General features: G+C 43.3%; 1 protein-coding gene across 5 annotated transcripts in view; it reads right to left on the reverse strand.

The window, feature by feature from the left end:
• Positions 1-1,811: 1,811 nt before the first annotated feature.
• The window catches only part of LOC146796812 (metalloproteinase inhibitor 3-like), a 234,557-nt gene continuing 216,458 nt past the window's right edge, over positions 1,812-19,910 (reverse strand). For all 5 annotated transcript variants that reach the window (XM_085629535.1, XM_085629537.1, XM_085629536.1 and 2 more), the window contains one exon: positions 1,812-3,943. The gene's annotated coding sequence lies outside the window, so the exon portion shown is untranslated. The remainder of the gene's footprint in view (positions 3,944-19,910) is intronic.

The following is a 19,910-nucleotide window of genomic DNA, read 5'->3' on the forward strand; positions in this document are numbered from 1 at the left end:
TCTGCCCTTCTCTGACCCCCGCTGGATTTCAGACGTATTTGTCAGCACCCAAACAAATATAAAAGCGCTCTGCAAACGATTGTGTAACTACCATATACTGGCCTCATCGTAGTAAGCCAGAAGAGACAGAACAAATGACCCACTGTCGCAATCGGGTGGTTCACTTCTGTGTTACGTAAGGAGACAAAACAATAATAGGTTAAAAGCATTCTAACATCTGACAAGGGGGTCAGCATCTGGAGCAGTGATTGGGTGAGAAGTGAAACAACCAACCACCACTGCAATCCACACTAGTGTTTAAATAGAATGGGCTGCATTTCTTACCCATAATAAATAAAGGATTGCCCACTCTCACGCCTAAAAGATGCAGCTTCTATGGGTCAGGTCGCCCTGCAAGCAGCCGGGTGAGCGGTGTAAAAGGCAGTTAGGGGCCCTGTCACGCTGTGCTTGCAATGGCTCTCCCTCTCACTGGGGCTCAGGGATGGAATCTGCTTCTCAGGCCGCAGAGGCCTCCGCTGGTCGTAGCCTGCGGCCCAGCATTCGGAGCACTCACAAAGCACTGTAGCGATGCCGGGAGTGATAGCCTGCAGATGGAGGCGCAACCCTCTTCCTGCCCACACAGTGCAGGACAATTGTGAATGGGTTCCGATCAGGAGCCCTTAAGTGTACTTCCTCAGGTGGTAAGTAAAGAATTTGCCATGGTTGGTGGCCATTTACACTTCTTGAAATTCTGCAGGCATCAGCCCTTGAATACCTGGTTCTTGCAGTTGAATTTTCATTTGCAAAGAAATAAAGAAATCCCTGTATGGAACAAGCTGAAATAAATTATTTGTGTGTAATTTTAATGGTTAGTGCGTTTAACCTTTTCAGTACTTGTATACTTTTTGTTTGCTGGAAACTCAAATCATATTTTATTGCATGTGACTTTGTCTTACTGGCTTGTTGAAAGTTGCTAGGGCTGTGAGCAATCTGGCCTATTAGCAAACAAACATTCTTGAGACGTGCCCGCAAATGCGTATAAGATAAAGTAAAGGCCTATAAGATAAAGTAAAACTACAGTCCTTGAAGGATAGCTGGCTTGAAAAGCAGGACCTGTGACTTTGAAAAACAAGCGGCATTGAAAGCGATTGCGAAAGCGATCGCTATTGTAAAAAAAATAAACACGCCAGCGAGTGGTGCGCGCGCGCCACAGCGAAAAATGCGTTCAATTATGGCGCCTGTGTCTGGGCATGATAATTGTAACCACATGGCCTTTGGTGCGCGTAATAGACACCAATAGGCCATGGGCGGAGCAATGCGCCCGCCTTCATGAAAAACGCGCACGCAAAGGCCAATCGCGTAAGCCAAAAGGAAACCCGAACGCACGAGCGTGTGCGATTCCAGACTCCGTTTTGAAACCCCGGACAAAAGGACTCTCGCTGCGCGAGGAGTGCTGCGCACTGCATCGCCTGGCGCGAGGCCTAAAAATGTGTACATTTCAGTGGTTGAACAAAAAGGCTAAGGGAAAAGTTAAAAGAAGTGGTAGTGTGATGAACGAGAATATATGGTGTTGCGGGGATTCTGCTCATACACTGAACTATGCACAAGAAAACATGAACTCAGTGAATAGGGGTGTACCACCTACCACATTAGTACCCAAAATCCCAACCGACTAGGAATAGTGTCTAATTCGGTCTCCTACAAATATCAAGAAGCTACGAATGTTTAGACAATGCAGAACACAAGCATTCCCGACTCACCTCAGAGTTGCGGGAGCAAGACACTCTTTCGCTCACTCATACCAGTCCACAATAAAAATATCAGTCACTAAATATGTTCAAAACTTTTATTTTGACTGTAGTGATTCATAGAACAGTATGCGAACCACGATTAACAGCAACATGCAGAGAGATAATATCAGGCATTGTCACAATACCATAAAACACATGAGTCGTCATTTTATAAAGACTGAAAAAGGCTAAATATCTATGCATAATCTCCCTCCCCCTGGTAGAAAGAAGTTATTTTATTTAACAGAAGATCTCTAGGCATTGTTAGCAGAACCCCTACCTGAAAGCCTAACCGCAAGGTTTACATCATAGGAACAGCAGAGCTCAGCTCCATGGAACTGCTTTCATCAAGTGTAGTAAAAACATAGAACCACGCTATATCAAAGCACAAGTCTGTCCTAATGCAGCTGTTCATAATATGTTATGTCTATGCAACAGGGACTGACCAGAATAACAAGAGACATTGTTTGACCTTGTACATTATGTGCAGACAGTACTCGAGAGAAAGGCTAAGCCTGTGCAAAACAATCTGTTATCATGTAAAGGGCAGAGGCAAAGTGTCGCGAAAACAATTGCAAGCAGTTTCATGTGCAAAAGCAGCAGCATGGGGCAAGCAAACTCAAGCTAACTTAGCAATGTCGACAATGTATCTAGGGCCACATGATGCCATATAACAATGGTATATCATATATTTGTGATTTACTACAAGATTAAGGATGTTTGTCATTGTTATATCCTGGTTATTGCCTGACCATCTTCAAGAGGAATTTTGGAGAGTATATTCTAAGGAGAAGGGGCCGACATGTACCTACCTGCTTGCCTGTGAGTAACGATGTATGGAAAATGAAAGCGGGTAACAAGGTTCGAGTTGTATTAAGTTAAGATAAAAAGGAAAGTTGAAAGACTTGTGATAAATCTCCGTTCAACCAGTGGAAACGAAGGGAAAGAATGAGAAAATATATGTATATAGATGATTAAAGTTAAGGTTATTCAATGAATGTCAGTCAATACACATATGACAGATAGAAAAAAGCTGGTCCTGGAGACTAATCTCACCACTGTGACTAAAGATCTGCTATCAAATTACTTTGAATCATTTCAATATGTACCTGTCTTTGATGACCTGCATTGCTCACAACCTGTGATCTAATTAGTTCCTTTGAATCAGTTTTCAGATTTCTTCATCTAGTGCATAGCGCTCTATAGTCGCCATTTGCTTATCTCATCAAATATGTGCTTATCATGTTTCGGTTGGTTTTTACCAGAAACTAATAAAGATATTTTTGGCCAGTTCATCACTGCTCCAGTATTAATGACAATCTCAGCCCACAGCATTTGATATCTTAATAAAGGTATTTCACAATATTTGACCATGCTACATCTCCACTAGTCTAAAGTATCTGTTCAGACTTCTCTTTGCTGGAATGCAGTGTCAATCCACTTGGTGACATTGCCAGTGCCATAAATGGACAGGCATGCCACTCACTGAGTGCCTGAACGTCTTTAATTTAAAAGGGATGGTACTGGCACTTCTCAGTAGCGGTACAATACTGTTAAGTGGAGAGTACCAACACTTCTGAGTAACTAACAGGCACTCAGGGACAGGGAGTACTGATGTTTCGGTATTTCCATTTCAAGCACTAGACATTACTATGTGTTGGCATTCAGGTTGGAGGTTGCGGATAAAGGCTGTTAAGATAGTAGAAGCAAGTGAATGGATGAGTTTTTACTAAACAATCCTCTGCAATTCGCCATATTATATATTCCCAGAAGCTCAGCTTTTTCTTTTCATAAACTGTTTATGAACCGGAACACCTCTGAACTGATATGTGAAATTTAAATTTGATTTCCATGTTTGAGGTGGCTTTAGTTGCATGTGATTAAAGTAGGTTGGAGCTTTTCTACCTCATTCCAGAGTTTTTGATTAGCATGTTATCTGCAAAGACATTCTATGATCTATGTTATTCTGTTGTCTTCAGCTCTGAAGTGGAAGAGGTTGAGAGCAAGGGTTCTTTTGGCTGCCAGGTGCATTCACCATTCTCATTTGGTGCACACATTTGATCGTTGTTGTCTCGGTGACTGTACTTAGGATCCAGGTAGGTCATCCATGGGTAATGGGCCTTAAATATGCAGGATTTACTTGTATCGCCACTGCACCTTGATGAATAGCAGATCTAAATTAGTGAAAAAGGAAACCACAGCCATTAATAAACTGAGTTAACATGAAAACTACATGCACACTTTACAGTTTAATCTTGAAAAATAACACTTCTGATTACATGTATTTTAAAACAATGGTCCTCAGAGGTTTCTTTTTATATGACTCAAAGAATCTGGGGCCAGATGTACTAACATTTGATTTGCAAAAATTGGTTGCAAATTGTGCACTGACTTTTTGCAAATCCGATGTTTTGCACAAAAAGACAATTGGTGATGGGCAGTTTTGTCCCTCTATAAAGTTAATATTTTTGTATTTATGCTTTTCATTCCTCTTTTGAGGAAGAGGTGTGGTGCAGCGGCCTGGGAGACTGACGCTGGACGCTGGGGATCACAGTTCGATCCCCGGCATTGGCGGCAGGTCAGCCCAGCACCATGTGACTCTGGGCAATAGTTTGCTTAATCTTCCCGATGGCCCCCAGCGCCGGGATGCCTACAGGTAGCTGTGCGCTTTACAAATACTGGATTTAGATTTTTCATCTTAACATTTTTATTTTGGTCCTGCGATATGAATCAGATTATAAAGTCCAGGGCCTGCAGTGTCATTCTCTTTTTACATCAACATTAGGGACCAATTACAAGTCAACGTGCTTTAAGAGCGGAGATGAAGAGTGGCCGGCCGTAACATTACCAGGCCAGCTATTATGAGTTATTTTGCCTCGAAAGAGTAATAACATGCTCACCCAGAGTTTTAATGAATCAAAATTCCCACGAAGATCACTATTCGGGGACGCATAATGGTCTATCTTTTTCTGCTCCCATTTACCATCTGCTTTGAGGAGAGGCCATTGGTAGACAGGGGACCATTCCAAGCTCTCCATGGCATAGAAGGTGATTGGACAGTGGTCATGCAGCATTTGTCGTCACCCCCGTACCCTGTGGACCACTTTGGTTTTAATAGGTACTGTTCCACACTCAGTAACATCAAAGTATTCCCAGGCTCCTGAACAATAGGGCAGATGTGATTGGGTGAAATGATATCCCTCCACTAGGATACCGCACCAGCTCAGTTCTAATGGAGCTCAATGAAGAAGGAAAATGCTACTTACCAGTATGCATCTGTTCTTGGCAAGTAGAGCTGCAGATCAACACACTTAGCATTAGATCGCCATCTGGTGTTGGGCTCGGATGCTTGCACCTTGTTGTTGTCTTGGAAGAAGTCTCTGTAGTCACGAGATAGGTGACTCCTCCTTTGGACGATAGTGCGCATGGGCATCGACTCCATCCTTAGATTGTTTTTCGCCATGATGGGAAATGATGGAGTTAGTAGAAAAGAAAGAGATGTCCATGTGTGTATATCTAAGTAAGATGGAACTGGAACAGACACAGGTCCCGGGGAGGTAGGTGGGCGTGTGTGGATCTGCAGCTCTACATGCCAAGAACAGATTCATACTGGTAAGTAGCATTTTCCGTTCGAGGCATATGAGCTGCAGATCACACACTAAGCATAGACTGTACAGCAGTGTCTCCCCTAGCGGTGGTCACCTGTATCGGTTGCAGTAGTATGAAAGAGTTAAGAACAGCTTGGCCTACAAAAGCTTGTTGCTTGGCTTACCCGTCAACACAATAGTGTTTAGTGAAGGTGTGTGTGGTAGACCATTTCGCTGCCTTACAAATTTCTTCTAGGGGAATGTTCCCTAAGAAAGCCATGGAAGCCCCTAGTTTGCGGGTGGAATGCGCTCTAGGGGGAATTGTCAATGTGCGTTTAGTCTTTTGGTAGCATAAATGATCTGAGTGTATGTACAGATTGAGGGGTCTGAGGTCGAGTATTGGCCTTAGGGTCCAGTCCTTTTTAGGGATTAGGAAATACAGGGAGTAAACCCCTGTTTCCTGATGTAGTAAGGGGACTGGCTCTATGGCCTGCTTTTGAACCAGCGAGAGAACTTCGTTTTAAAAGTGTAAGATGTTCTATGGACATTGGACGTTGCTTGGGTGGTATGTTTGAGGGGGTAGCTGTAAGTTCCAGGCAGTAACCATATTGGATAATTTGTCTTACCAACCTCTCTGTTGTGATGGATTCCCAGACAGGCAGGAACTGTGATAATCTTCACCCGACTGGAGTGGAATGGTCTGGGGGAGTGGAGGGACGTCACTGTTTAGCAGCAGGGGGAGTGCGAGTGTTGTTACCTCAGCCTCTCACTTTTTTGTTATTCCCTCTGTATCCTTCTCTAAAATATCCTCTATTGGGGGATGTTTGGGGAGTGTTTTTAAAAGAAGATGAGGTATCTGCGCCCATGTTCCTGGAGGCTCCTCTATAAAAGGAGCGACGAAAGGAGCCACGTGTTTGCGGAGACTAACGCTCCCATGGACTTAGCAGTCTCTGTCTTTTTTTATCTTTTCAAGTGCAGTGTCTTCAGCAGGTCTAAAAAGTTGTTCTCGATTGAACGGCTGGTTTAGTATGGTTGTCTAGACCTCTTGTTTAAAGCCTGAAATGCGTAGCCAGGCATGTCATCTGAGCAGTACACTGGTATTAATGGCCGTATAGAGGCAGTGTCTGCTGCATCAAGGGCACATTTAATTGAGGCATTTGTTATTAGTTTGCCCTCTTGGATTAGATCGTTTGCCTGAGTTTTATATTGGTCAGGCAAATGCTGTAATAGGACTTCCAGCTGGTCATAGTGGGCCCTATCGTATCTAGCCAGCAGTGCTCGAGTGTTGGCTATGCGCCATTGATTGGCCGCCTGCGCAGCTACTCTTTTGCCAGATGCGTCTGGTAATTTGGATTCTTTATCCGGGGGGGGGTGCGTCCCCGGAGGTTTGTGAATTGGCGCGCTTCCTAGCGTTGGAAACCACTAGTGAATCCAAAGGCAGCTGTCCTTTGATGTACGCAGGGTCGTCAGGCGCAGGTCTATATTTTTATCAATCCTAGGACTAAGAATCCTGGCTCGTACGGTACCTTTGAATACTTCAGGGGCATGTCTAATGACCCCCTTAATCATTGGAAATATTTGTACAGTTTTTTGGGACTGTTCAAATGTATCTAAAAGGAAATCCTCATCTGCTGTGTCTGAGTGCATTGTCACACCGTGAAAAACAGCAGCCCTATTGATCTATTATCCAAAACCAATGTTATCGTCTGGGGGAGATGGTTTTGTTGGGTATGGTTGAGGGGTTGTGAGGTCTGGTAGATCTATTGGGTCAGAGTAATTCCAATCGTCCTGCTGTGGGTTGTCTGGATCCGCAAACAGATCCTTGGGGTCTCCCCCACCCCTAGGTCATCATCATCGTCTGGTGGTGGTGTATGTGGTGGAGAAGTTACAGGCAGAGGTGGTGTAACGGGTTTAGGGAGAGGAAGGGGGTTAGAAGGAAGTACAAGAGAAGAAGGAGGCATAGGTGATGTAGCAGAGTCCTTCTTCTTGACAGGCACTGGAGGGGCGTGTGCTGTGTCTAACTTCCTCTTCTTGCATGGGACAGCTGTGACATGTCCTGTTTTAAGGTTAATGTAGATTTTTTTCTGTCTGGGATCGACAGGATCCGAATGAAAAAGTTCCTCTTCCTTGACAAGCGCTTTCGATGCAGATTTTTTTGGTTCTGAGCGGGGCTGTTGAGTTTTTTGCTCTTTGGCCTTAGGAGGCGTGGTAGAATCCTTAGGCTTGTTTTTGGTTTCAGAAGATTTGGTTTCAGAGCCGAGGTGTGATCCTTAGGCTTAGAAGTATTCGAAGCCGGTTTATCTATGGGCCTCGAGGTGTTCGGGGCCAATTTGTTTTTCGGCGTGGAAGGAGTGGGAGCAGATTTCGGAGCAGAGTGTTCTTTTGGTTTCAGTGCCGAAGGTGCCGGTGGGACTATTATATGTGGTTTGCTCGGTCTCGAGCTACCGGAAGGCTTGTCTTTTTTCTTCGGGCGGGGCTTCTGAAGTGTGTTTTCGGTGGCGACTGGGGCCAACAGGCAAAGTCTTGACCAGTGGCTTCTGTTTTGGTGGTGGGGTTGGTGCGGGTGCAGTAGTACTCACTTGTTGATCACGAGTGATGAGGTCGTCCGAGTCTTCTGCCTCTGACACGATTTGCAGATCTTCGAAATCTTCTTCTGGGACATTCGGACCCTCATCGAAGATGTCCTCTGGTTCCGGAGCTGATCTCTGTGCCATGATGTGTCGTCGAGCCCGACGATCTCGGATAGTCTTTTTTGAACTAAAAGAGGCGCAGGCTGGGCAGCTGGATTCGTCGTGTTCTGGCGAGAGGCACAGGTTGCAGACCTTGTGATGGTCACTGTGTGGAAACTTCACTCCACACTGGGGGCATTATTTGAACGGCGTCCTTTCCATGAGCCGTAGGCCTTACGGCGTCGATAGGCACAGCGGCCCGTGTCTATGACTGGAATCGAAGCGGTGAAAGGCGCGTCGAAGATTTCGATGTTTGAAGTCAATCCGAAGAGTTTGAGAAAGTTTTGTGCGTCGAAAAAGTTTGAAAGTTAAGTTTCGAACCGGAGCGCAAAAGTTGCATCCGAACCCAATGGCGGAATAAAACAACCTAAGGATGGAGTTGATGCCCATGCGCACTATCGTCCAAAGGAGGAGTCACCTATCTCGTGACAACAAAGACTTCTTCCAAGACAACAACAAGGTGCAAGCATCTGAGTCCAACACCAGATGGCGATCTAATGCTAAGTGTGTGACCTGCAGCTCATATGCCTTGAACATAGTATTAGCAATTTAAACAGACCATATAGTTCTCTTCAAACTGGACATTATCCTAAAGTCTGTGCTCAAAAGTGCAGAAGATTAACACAATACTCAGAACCACTGCTCCTTCTAACAGGAGTTTTTTTCTTTAGGATGATTTGCTTGATGTACTATAGCAAAGGTCACACTGCGCATGAAGTAATCCAAGCATATAAAGTACATATAAAAAATAAAACCTTTGAAGGAATGATAATACTAATAGTGACATGACATTTATTAATACATTGGATAATAAATCTAGGTTTAAGGAATATGCATCTGCTCTTGGCATGTAGAGCTGCAGATCCACACACTAGCATAGTAGATCGCCATCTGGTGTTGGGCTCGGATGCTTGCACCTTGTTCTTGTCTTGGAAGAAGTCTTTGTAGTCACGAGATAGGTGACTCCTCCCTTGGACGATAGTGCGCATGAGCATCAACTCCATCGTTAGATTGTTTTTCGCCATGTTGGGAAATGATGGAGTTAGTAGAAGAAAAAGAGATGTCCATGTGTGTATATCTAAGTAAGATAGAACTAGAACAGATACAGGTCCCGGGGAGGTGGATGGGCATGTGTGGATCTGCAGCTCTACATGCCAAGAACAGATGCATACTGGTAAGTAGCATATTCCGTTTGAGGCATATGAGCTGCAGATCACACACTAGCATAGACTATACAGCAGTATTTCCCCTAGCGGTGGTCACCTGTATTGGTTGCAGTGGTTTGAAATAAAGTTTTAAGGACAGCTTGGCTCACAGAAGCTTGTTGTTTTGCTTGTACATAAACACAATAGTGTTTAGTGAAGGTGTGTGTTGTAGACCCTGTGGCTGCCTTACAAATGTCCTCTAAGGGAATGTTCCCTAAGAATGCTGTGTAAGCCCCTAGTTTGCATGTGGAATGTGCTCTAGGGGGAACTGTTAATGTGCGATTAGCTTTTTGGTAACTTATTTGGATACATTTAACTATCCATCTAGCAATCCCAGATTTGGAGATGGGGTTACCCTTATGTGGTGGAGAGAAAGCTACAAACAATTGTTTTGTTTTGCAGAAAGATTTAGTTCTGTCAATGTAATAAAGAAGGGCTCTTTTAACATCTAAGGTGTGAAGAGCTCTCTCCGCCACTGAGTCTGGGTTTGGAAAGAACACTGGTAACTCCACGACTGGTTAAGATGAAAAGGAGATATTACTTTTGGAAGGAATTTTGGATTTGTTCTAAGAACCACTTTATTACGATGTAGTTGTAAGAATGGTTCTTGTATGGTTAAAGCCTGCATTTCACTTACTCTTCTAAGCGATGTTATTGCAATAAGGAAAGCTACTTTCCATGTGAGGAACTGTAGTTCGCATTTATGTAGAGGTTCAAATGGGGGTCCTATAAGCCTAGTAAGAACAATGTTTAGATTCCACACCGGAGAGGGTGGTAATCTGGGAGGAATAATTATTTTAAGTCCATCTATGAAGGCTTTGATCGCAGGGACTCTAAAAAGTGACAAGTGTTGTCGATTTTGTAAGTAAGCTGCGAGTGCTGCTAGATGCAGACGTATAGATGAGTATGCTAAATTACATCTTTGTAAATGTAAGTAGCAAATAATGTTCTGGATGGAGGCATCCAGTGGGTGAATATTATTGTTAGTGCAGTAAATGGCAAATCTTTTCCATTTAGCAGCATAGCAAGCTCGAGTTGTAGGTCTTCTGGCTTCTTTGATAATGTTCATGCAGTCTGGTGGAAGGTTAAGGTAACCGAACTTTAGGACTTCAGGAGCCAGATCGCCAGATTCAGTTGACCTGGATCTGGATGTCTGATCTCTCCATGGTTCTGGGTTATTAAGGACGGGGAGAGACGTAGTTTTTGGTGTGGTACTATTGAGAGTTCCATTAGTGTTGTGAACCAAGGTTGGCGTGCCCATGTGGGAGCTACTAGGATCAGTTTGAGAGATTGCTGCCTGAGCTTGCGTACCACTAGTGGAATGAGTGGGAGAGGCGGAAAAGCGTACGCAAATCTGCCTGACCAGTTCATCCATATCACATTGCCTTTTGACTGAGGGTGCGGAAACCTGGCAGCGAAGGTTGGGCATTTTGCGTTTTTGTGTGTGGCAAACAGATCTATGTCTGGTTAGACCCATTTTTGGAAAAAGGGTAGTAGAACTCGGGAATGTAGTTCCCATTTGTGAATCTGTTGTGTCTGTCGACCTAACAGATCGGCAAACTGATTGTGAACTCCTGGAAGGTGTTCTGCAAGTAGGTATATGTTCTGAGGAATGGCCCATCTCCAAATGTTCTGTGCGAGCTGGGACAGCTGCAGAGAATGTGTGCCTCCTTGTTTTTGTGTGTAATACATGGCCGTCATGTTGTCCGTCCGGATGAGGACAGCCTTGTTCTGTACACATAGTTGGAAGGATTTTAGTGCCATGAATATTGCTAGTCGTTCTAGGTGATTGACATGGAGCACTTTCTGTTGAGTGGTTCATTTGCCCTAAGCTGTGTGTCCGAGGAGATGGGCTCCTCATACTGTGAGTGATGCATCTGTTGTCAGCACTATCTGTGGAAGAGGCTCGAGGAACGGCCGCCCTTTGGACCAGTTTGTTATGTTCCACCACTGTAGAGAGCGATGTGTGCGACTGTCCACCAACACCAGATCTATAAGTTGTCCTTGAGCCTGGTTCCACTGATGCGCTAGACATTCCTATAAGGGACGCATCTGAAGTCTTGCATAAGGCACAATGAAGATGCAAGATGCTATCATGCCTATGAGTTGCATGAACACTGGCTGGAAGAGAGTGTTGATTTAGAAATTTTGTGATAAGAGTTTGTATACTGGATATCCTGGCTGGACTGGGATATGCTAGCGCTGTGGAGGTGTTTATTGTTGCTCCTAGATACTGGTGTATATGCGAGGGCTGGAGATGAGACTTGGGGTAGTTGATCGTGAACCCCAAGTTGTGTAACATTTGGATGGTTTGGTGAGTGTGTAGAACACATTGGTCGAATGATTTAGCTTTTATTAGCCAGTCATCTAGATATGGAAGACATGAATTTGTTGTCTTCTGAGATGTGCTGCTACTACCGCAAGACATTTTGTGAATACTCTGGGTGCGGTGGTCACTCCGAATGGAAGGACTGAACTGGTAGTGTTGTTCGTCCACCACAAACCTTAGGTACTTCCTGTCAGAAGGATGTATGGGAATGTGGAAGTAGGCGTCTTTGAGATCTAGTGTGGCAAGGAAATCGCCTTGTTGCAGCAGTGGGAGCACTTGTTGAAGAGTGATCATATGGAAATGATCTGAGTGTATATACAGATTTAGGGGTCTGAGGTCGAGTATTGGTTCGAGAGTCCCGTCCTTTTGGGGGATTAGGAAGTACAGTGAGTAGACCCCTGTTCCCTGATGTTCATGGGGAACTGGTTCTATTGCGTGCTTTCGAAGCAGTGAGAGAACCTCTTGTTTGAGGAGCGGAAGATGGTCTGCGGACATTTGGCGCTGTTTGGGTGGTATGTGTGGGGGGGTAGCTGTATGTTCCAGGCAGTAACTATACTAGATAATTTGTCTTACCTACCTCTGTTGTAATGGAATTCCAGATAGGTAGGAACTGTGTTAGTCTGCCCCCGACTGGATTGGAATGGTCTGGCGGGAGCGGAGGAAAGTTACTGTTTTGTTGCGGGGGAGGTGCGAGTGTTGTTATTACCTCGACCTCTTCCTTTGTTGCTGTTCCCTCTGTATCCGCCTCTAAAATATCCTCTACTGGGGGATGTTTGTGTAGTGGCTTTGAATGTAGATGAGGTGTCTGCGCCCATGTTTTTGGAGGCTCCTCTGTAGAAGGAGCGCCAAAAGGAGCCACGCGTTTGTTGAGACTGTAACGCCCCCATGGACTTAGCAGTCTCGGTGTCCTTTTTCATTTTTTCAAGGGCAGTGTCTACAGCCGGGCCAAAAAGCTGTTCTTGGTTGAATGGCTGACTGAGTATGGTAGTCTGGACCTCTTGCTTAAAGCCTGAAATGCGTAGCCAGGCATGTCGTCTAAGGAGTACACTGGTGTTAATTGATCTAGAGGCAGTGTCTGCTGCATCAAGTGCACATTTAATTGATGCATTAGAAATTAGCTTGCCCTCTTGGATAAGATCATTTGCCTGGGTTTTATACTGGTCAGGCAGATGCTGTAATAGATTTTCTAGCTGGTCACAATGTGCCCTGTCATATCGTGCCAGAAGTGCTTGGGTGTTGGCAATACGCCCGTGATTAGCTGCTTGTGCCTCTACCCTTTTGAGAGAAGCTTCTAGCAATTTGGATTCTTTTTCCGGGGGTGGCACATCCCCGGACGTCTGGGAGTTGGCGCGTTTTCTAGCATTGGAAACGACTAAAGAATCCAAAGGCAACTGTTCTTTGATGTAAGTAGGATCTTCAGGGGCAGGCCTATATTTCTTTTCTATTCTCAGGTTAAGAACCCTGGTACGGACGGGATCTTTAAATACTTCAGGGGCATGCTTAATGACTCCTTTAATCATTGGTAATATTTGCACTGACTTTTGGTATTGTTCAAATGTATCTAAGAGGAAATCTTCCTCTGGTGCGTCGGAGTGCATTGTAACACCATGATAGAGTGCAGCTCTATTTAATAATTGGCCAAACCCAAGGTGATCATCTAGAGGAGATGGTTTTGAGGGATATGGCTGTGGGTCTGGGAAAGTCTGTTGGGATAGGGAATGCCCAATCATCTAGTTGTGAGGTATCTAGATCCGTGAACGGGTCATTAGGATCACCCCCCCAGGTCATCATCATCTGGAGGTGGTGTATGTGGTGGAGAAGTTACAGGTAAGGGTGGTGTAGGCAGAGGAGATGGGTTAGAAGGCAGTGTAGGAGAAGAAGGGGGCATAGGCGATGTGGCAGAGTCCTTCTTGTGTACAGGAACTGGAGCAGATGGTGTGTCCAGTTTTCGTTTTTTACATGGCACAGTGGTGACATGTCCTGTTTTTGGGTTTATATAAATCTCTTTGTGCCTTGGATCGCTAGGATCTGGGTGAAAAAGTTTGTGGTCCTCGGTAACGGCTTTCGGTGCCGATTTTTTCAGTTCCGAGCGAGGCTGTGGTTGATCCTTATGGGTTTTGGCCTTAGGCGGCGTATCAGAGTCCTTAGGCTTTTGTTTCTGTGCCGAGGATGTTGGTTATGGAGCCGAAGCTGGGTCTTTAGGCTTGGGAACGTTCGAAGCCGGCTTATCTAGGGGCCTCTGTGTTTTCGGGGCCGATTTGGAGGTGGAAGGCGTTGGAGCGGAGTGTTCTTTTGGTTTCGATGACGAAGGTGCCGGTGGCACAATTACATGCTGTTTGCTCGGTCCTGAGCTACCGGAAGGCTTGTCTTTTTTCTTTGGAGCCGAGCCCAGGGGCGGGGCTTCTGAAGGATGTTTTCGGTCTCGACTGGGGCCAACAGGCGAAGTCTTGACCACTGCCTTTGGTTTTGGAGGGGTTGGGGCTGGGGCAGTAGTACCGGTGGAGCAGGTAAAACAAAATTTGTTATACCTTCTCTATTTTGCATGATAAAATACTAATTACGTAACTTTCTAAATATTAACCTGTATTAACTGTTTGGAGTGTTAATGCTAACCAATATTACACCTTGATAAACACGAATTACACGAGGGACTAAATGCTAAAGTGCATGGCAAATAATACTAATGACTAACTCAGGTACGCATATTAATGGTAGAATGTGTTGTGATAGAAATTTGCATGATTTATGTTGCTTTTGTAATGGTTTGAGTTCCTGGTATGAAATGGTGAGTATTGTTGCATTAAGTGTTGCTATAAGCTAGGAAAATACTAATATATAATGGGATTAGTGTGGGATTAAACATTAGAATCTTCATTTCCGTATATTAATGACTCTTTATGTTTGTTTTGCTTAAATTGGCATTCGGGCCTACTAGGCCATGATATTCAAAATGGAGTTCGGAAGAGGCCACCGTCGTGTGAGCGCGATGTCTACTGCGTAGACTCGGATGGCTCTGAAGATCTCCAGGAGTCCTCCGGCCAGGGCACAGTGTTCCTCGTCAAGGATAGGAATGTGGAGGACGGCCAGAACTCAACCAGTGTGAATGACAGAAAAAACAATGACAACCTGTCTTTAGAGGCCTGCATATTGATACTTCGGACCCTTTCGCATGAGAACTGTCCAAACCATGGGATGACATCTTCGGTTCCATGAGAACCAAGGAACTCTGTGAATCATGTCCTATATTGTAAAATTTGGTGGCTTAGCCAATCAGAGTGATTCCAAATTCAGCAAATGCAGCATGTTACACAAAATTTTATTATAAAAGGGAGGTTAGTAGAAGGATAGGGGAGAGTTGCGTTCCCGAAGTGTGATCCGAATCTCCGTTGATCGATTTGCTTGCACGAAATTATGGTCCTCTGGATATCTTTGGGACTGCGTCGTGCCGAGCAAAAATAACTTTTCTCCGGACTAATTTGGGTCGTAGCCTGCATTCGATTGGAAGGTCACACCAGAAGGGATTTGATTTATGCAGGGCTGACAGGTTCCGGGAAAAATGGTTGCCAGTATCAGAAATTAGGTAAATATAATTGTCATGTTGATTTGTGCCAATGTTTATTAAAATTCCGATTGATTATAATGCTGATTATGCAAATGAGAGTGAATTTAATTAGATAAACTAAACATTTATTTACTGAAAATTAGTTTGTGATTCTTTAAAAGGTATTGATTAAAGGTTCTGAGGCTTTAAATGTGTTTTAGCTGGTTCTATATCACCATCAACCAGTCCAACTAATTGGTCCATCGACCAAGTGGTGGAGTGCCTTGATGTTAAAGTTAGGATTCTATAAGTGCAGATGTATAATATGTAAATACTGTAAATATTTATTTCGATAGGTAATAAGGTACCCCCCAGCATGTCCAGCGCTTCTCTTCCTCCTGAGTGCAGATTCAAGTGAGACGTATGAGTGTTGGTGTTATGGGCCCCACCAATGAATGTATGCGTGAATGAGTAAGAGTAACGACGGGTCTGTGACGCAGGGAGGATATGTAAATTTGCCCTTTCCCGCTGGAGCAGTTTTACTCACACGTTGCCCAGGAGTGATGAGGTCGTCTGAGTATTCTGCCTCTGAGATGATTTCGAGATCCTCTGAATCTTCCTCCGGGACATCGGTGCTTTCATCAAAGATGTCCTCTGCTTCCGGAGCTGGCCTCTGTGCCATGATGTGCCATGATGTGTCGTCGAGCCCTTCGATCTCGAACATTTACATTTACATTTACATGAGCCATAGGCCTTACAGCGTGGATAGGCCCAGTGGCCCGCATCGACGTCCGGAATCGAGCGGATGAAGTCGGGTCGAAGATGAAAGTGATTCGATGGTTTTTCTGGAAGTTTTGCGCTTCAAAAAAGTTTGAAATTGAGATTTTAAACCGGAGCCGAAAAGTTAGATCCGAACCCAATGGCGGAAAAAACAATCTAACGATGGAGTTGATGCCCATGCGCACTATCGTCCAAGGGAGGAGTTACCTATCGCGTGACTATAAAGACTTCTTCCAAGACAACAACAAGGTGCAAGCATCTGAGCCCAACACCAGATGGCGATCTACTATGCTAGTGTGTGATCTGCAGCTCATATGCCTCGAACATATCATTTCACTAATACCAATTGGTCTTGTGAAACCCACTCATACTGTATTGCATTAATATAATTGCTGTGTTTTAAGAAACTCCTTTTTAAGCTATTTATGCTGCAATAAATTCATGGGTACCTCAAGCATTCTGCATATCTGTACTAAAATCTGCTTGTTTCAATCCAGTTTTCAGGCACAGATCATTGTCATTAGTTTCTGAGGTTTGGCAGTGAATAACCTAGAAACAGATGTGTGCATAATGTCTGTTATACAATCTTACCCATTCACATTGTTTTGCTATAACACCTAGTTTAGCTGATCGAAGCTCATAACATGTGGTGCTTGAAAATTCAGGCTGTCAGCAATTATTTGTGTCACTTTTGTGTGGAGCAAAACAAAGTCAATGTTTTCCTATTTTAAAATTGTTTAAGAACCCAAGCAAACAAGCAACTAAAGCCACGGAAGATGTAGCTGGTAAAACCATTCCTCAGTAAAATCACACACCAGAAATCTACTTAATTTGAAAAGCATAAATTCTAGTTTTGGCCAAATTCTACACTTATTAGAGACCAACATTTATTATTAAAGTTTATACTCATAGTTAGATTACAAAAAACACCAGTGTAGAATGTCCTTGAAATTACTTATTCATCCTCCTCATTGCCTTCTGTTGCTTTCAGGCACAGTGTCAGCCTTTTTAACTGGTATACCTAACCTTCTGGGTTTAAAGGAATCTATGGAGCGGATGTAACCAACCACAGAGCTCTCTATATCCAGTGGCCAGTGAAGGCTCAGTGTTCTTTGGTGTCTCTCAGAAAATGCACAAAGCCACCCTGTGCACATGTGCAGCTTCAAAAAACCTAGACACACCCTTGGAGTGTTTAGGAACTCCATGCAGGCTTAGCAACTGATAAATAAAGGATCTTACAATTAATATCCTGATCATGACTTAGCAGCAAGAATGTGTTCATGTGCACTGGTACCAATTTGCAGCCTAGGAGCCGCTGATATACCTAACAGGGACATGTTCACACTACTGGCAGCTGCTTTTAAGTGCCAAATGGCCTGCATCTGCCTGAAAACATATTCTTAGCCATTGTTATATGATATCCTCCATACAAATCTAAGACTGAGGTCTTTTGTGGATGCCACAGTGGAAAGTATGACCAAAGAGTAGTAATACATTATACAGATGAAAGGTTATTCTGGTGTCACAAATAAAAACCCACAGAGGTGGAAAAGGCAATGAGCATGATCATTTTAATTTATTATAATTCAACAACTCTCGAAATGAGGAAAGCAATATAAATACCCACAGAAATGTCACAGTCAACCTTGGGGATCCAATACACTCACTGTATGAAAGCAAAGTAAAGCTAGCTCCGTTCTAGCAGGCCCTAGCCATGACTGATGAGGTGATGGATGCAACCAGACCTCTGAAGAAGGCACCCATCACATGGGCAAGGAAGGAACACTTCATAGGACCATACCAAGGCTAATGCGTGTCAAGAGAGCGGAGCATCCATTGCACTCATCCGTGTTGCTGCTTTTGAAGTCACCTTCCTGGGGATCTGTTTACGAACTAGAAAGTGAGTGTGTACAACAAATGCTTTACAGTATCCTCTGATACTGTCTTACTGCTCGACCAAGCTACCACTTTAGAGAGTAAGGTTATATCTAACTTTAGCCTCTGCCAAACCTCTGGGGACTGTGGACTCTGTACACACTGTACCTACTTGGGAACAGTATATACAGAGCCACTTTCTCACATATTGGCTTTAATAATTTCATTTAAAGTAACGTTCGAAACAGTAGAGGGTCATACGGAGAACAAGACTAATATAGAAAAGATTTAGGATACTCATGTAACTAGATTGATAGACAGAACTGATTTGTATAAGGATAGGTCTATAACAGATTTTTCTAATAATGTTTTTTCGAAATTATTGTATGAATATGTAAAAACTATGGATGTTAGAGATTGTTATGTTTGTATGCAATTACCTGCATCGGTGTCAGAAGGTGTTACATATCACAACCTTCCTGTGACCTATGGAATAACATGTAGTGTGTTAACTAGTTTATTTTACAAGACAGGGAAATTACAATACTATTAGCTCTGTTGTACATAACATATTCTCACAAGTACCTGTAGTTCCTGAATTGAATAAGATCAAACCTGGTACAGTTTTAGGTGAATATTTCTTAGAAACTAGAGAATTGACTTTAGAAGCAGTGTTTAAGAATAATCTTACTTGTAGTCTGAAGAAGGAAGAAAAGACCTTCTTGGACATGGTGGAAGAGAGGAGAATTAAGATGCAAGGAAAGATACCTGAGGGAAAAGGAGAGAAGACAGTTTGGGACGTAGAAAAAGAAAAACATTTAAATGGAGTAACCAGTCTGGCTATGGCTTTAGACTGACCTCAGAGAGGAAAATTGTGTAGCAGAAGAAATGAAATTGTGTATGATAACTATTTTATAGGTGCAAGCGAATGCCATGATACATATAGAATCATGGGAGGATGGGGATTTAAAACAGGAAACAATCCGGTATTCCCTGGATTATATTTTATCTGCGGGAACAAAGCTTATTATCGGTTGCCGGACCATTGGTATGGCACATGTTGCCTAGGCCTGGTCTTCCCAAAGATATTTCATGTGGGAAGGGGAAAGGATGGTGCGCATGAGATAGGTAGACAACTAACATGTAGAAGGAGGGAAAGTTGGTCAGAAATTGTAGGGGATATTTTTGGAGCACTGATACCAGCCGTTGGAATATCTCTGAATGCACATAAAATTTGAAAATTGTCTACAGTAGTGGATAGCTTATCGACAAGGACTGCTGGAGGGTTCTTACTGGTAAACACCGAAATGGTAGCCATGAGAGCCATGGTTATGCAAAATCGACTTGCCCTTGATATTATTTTGGCAAAAGAGGGAGGAGTCTGTGGAATGCTGAAAGTACAACATTGTTGTACTTATATTCCTGATGAGAGCCAAGATTTGAAGAAATATATTAAGAATATTTCAGACTTGCATGAGGAAATTGTTCCATTGGAGGTTGAAAGTGTTTGGGAAAAGATTGGTAAAGGGTTTTCTACTATAAAAAGCTTCTTAATTAAACTAGGTAGTTTATTTGTAGGTAAGATTCTAATTCCAATAACTTGTGTGGTAATACTAGTATTAATTCTGAGATTAGGGTGTGTATGTATAAAAAGAAGAAAGTTACAAAATTAAATAAAAAGAGAAGCTGCCAAGAGAAGAGAGAAGGAAAGAAAGGAAAGATAAATGGGAGATATAGAATTGGAAGAACGGAAAGAAAATATGTATAAGAAAACAAAGGAGGATGTGATGGGGAAACAATGATGTAACGTATTATACTGTAAGGGAACTGAGAAATCATTTCCATGAAAATTAAATTGAAATTTAGTGGGATTTGTGGTGATATTAAAAAATCACCAAAGGGGGGACTGGTGGAGCAGGTAAAACAAAATTTTGTATATCTTCTCTATTTTGCATGATAAAATACTAATTACGTAACCTTCTAAATATTAACCTGTATTAACTGTTTGGAGTGTTAATACTAACCAACATTACACCTTGATAAACACGAATTACACGAGGGACTAAATGCTAAAGTGCATGGCAAATAATTCTAA

This window comes from Triturus cristatus, chromosome 10 (assembly GCF_964204655.1).
Source record: "Triturus cristatus chromosome 10, aTriCri1.1, whole genome shotgun sequence".
Classification (NCBI taxonomy): domain Eukaryota; kingdom Metazoa; phylum Chordata; class Amphibia; order Caudata; family Salamandridae; genus Triturus; species Triturus cristatus.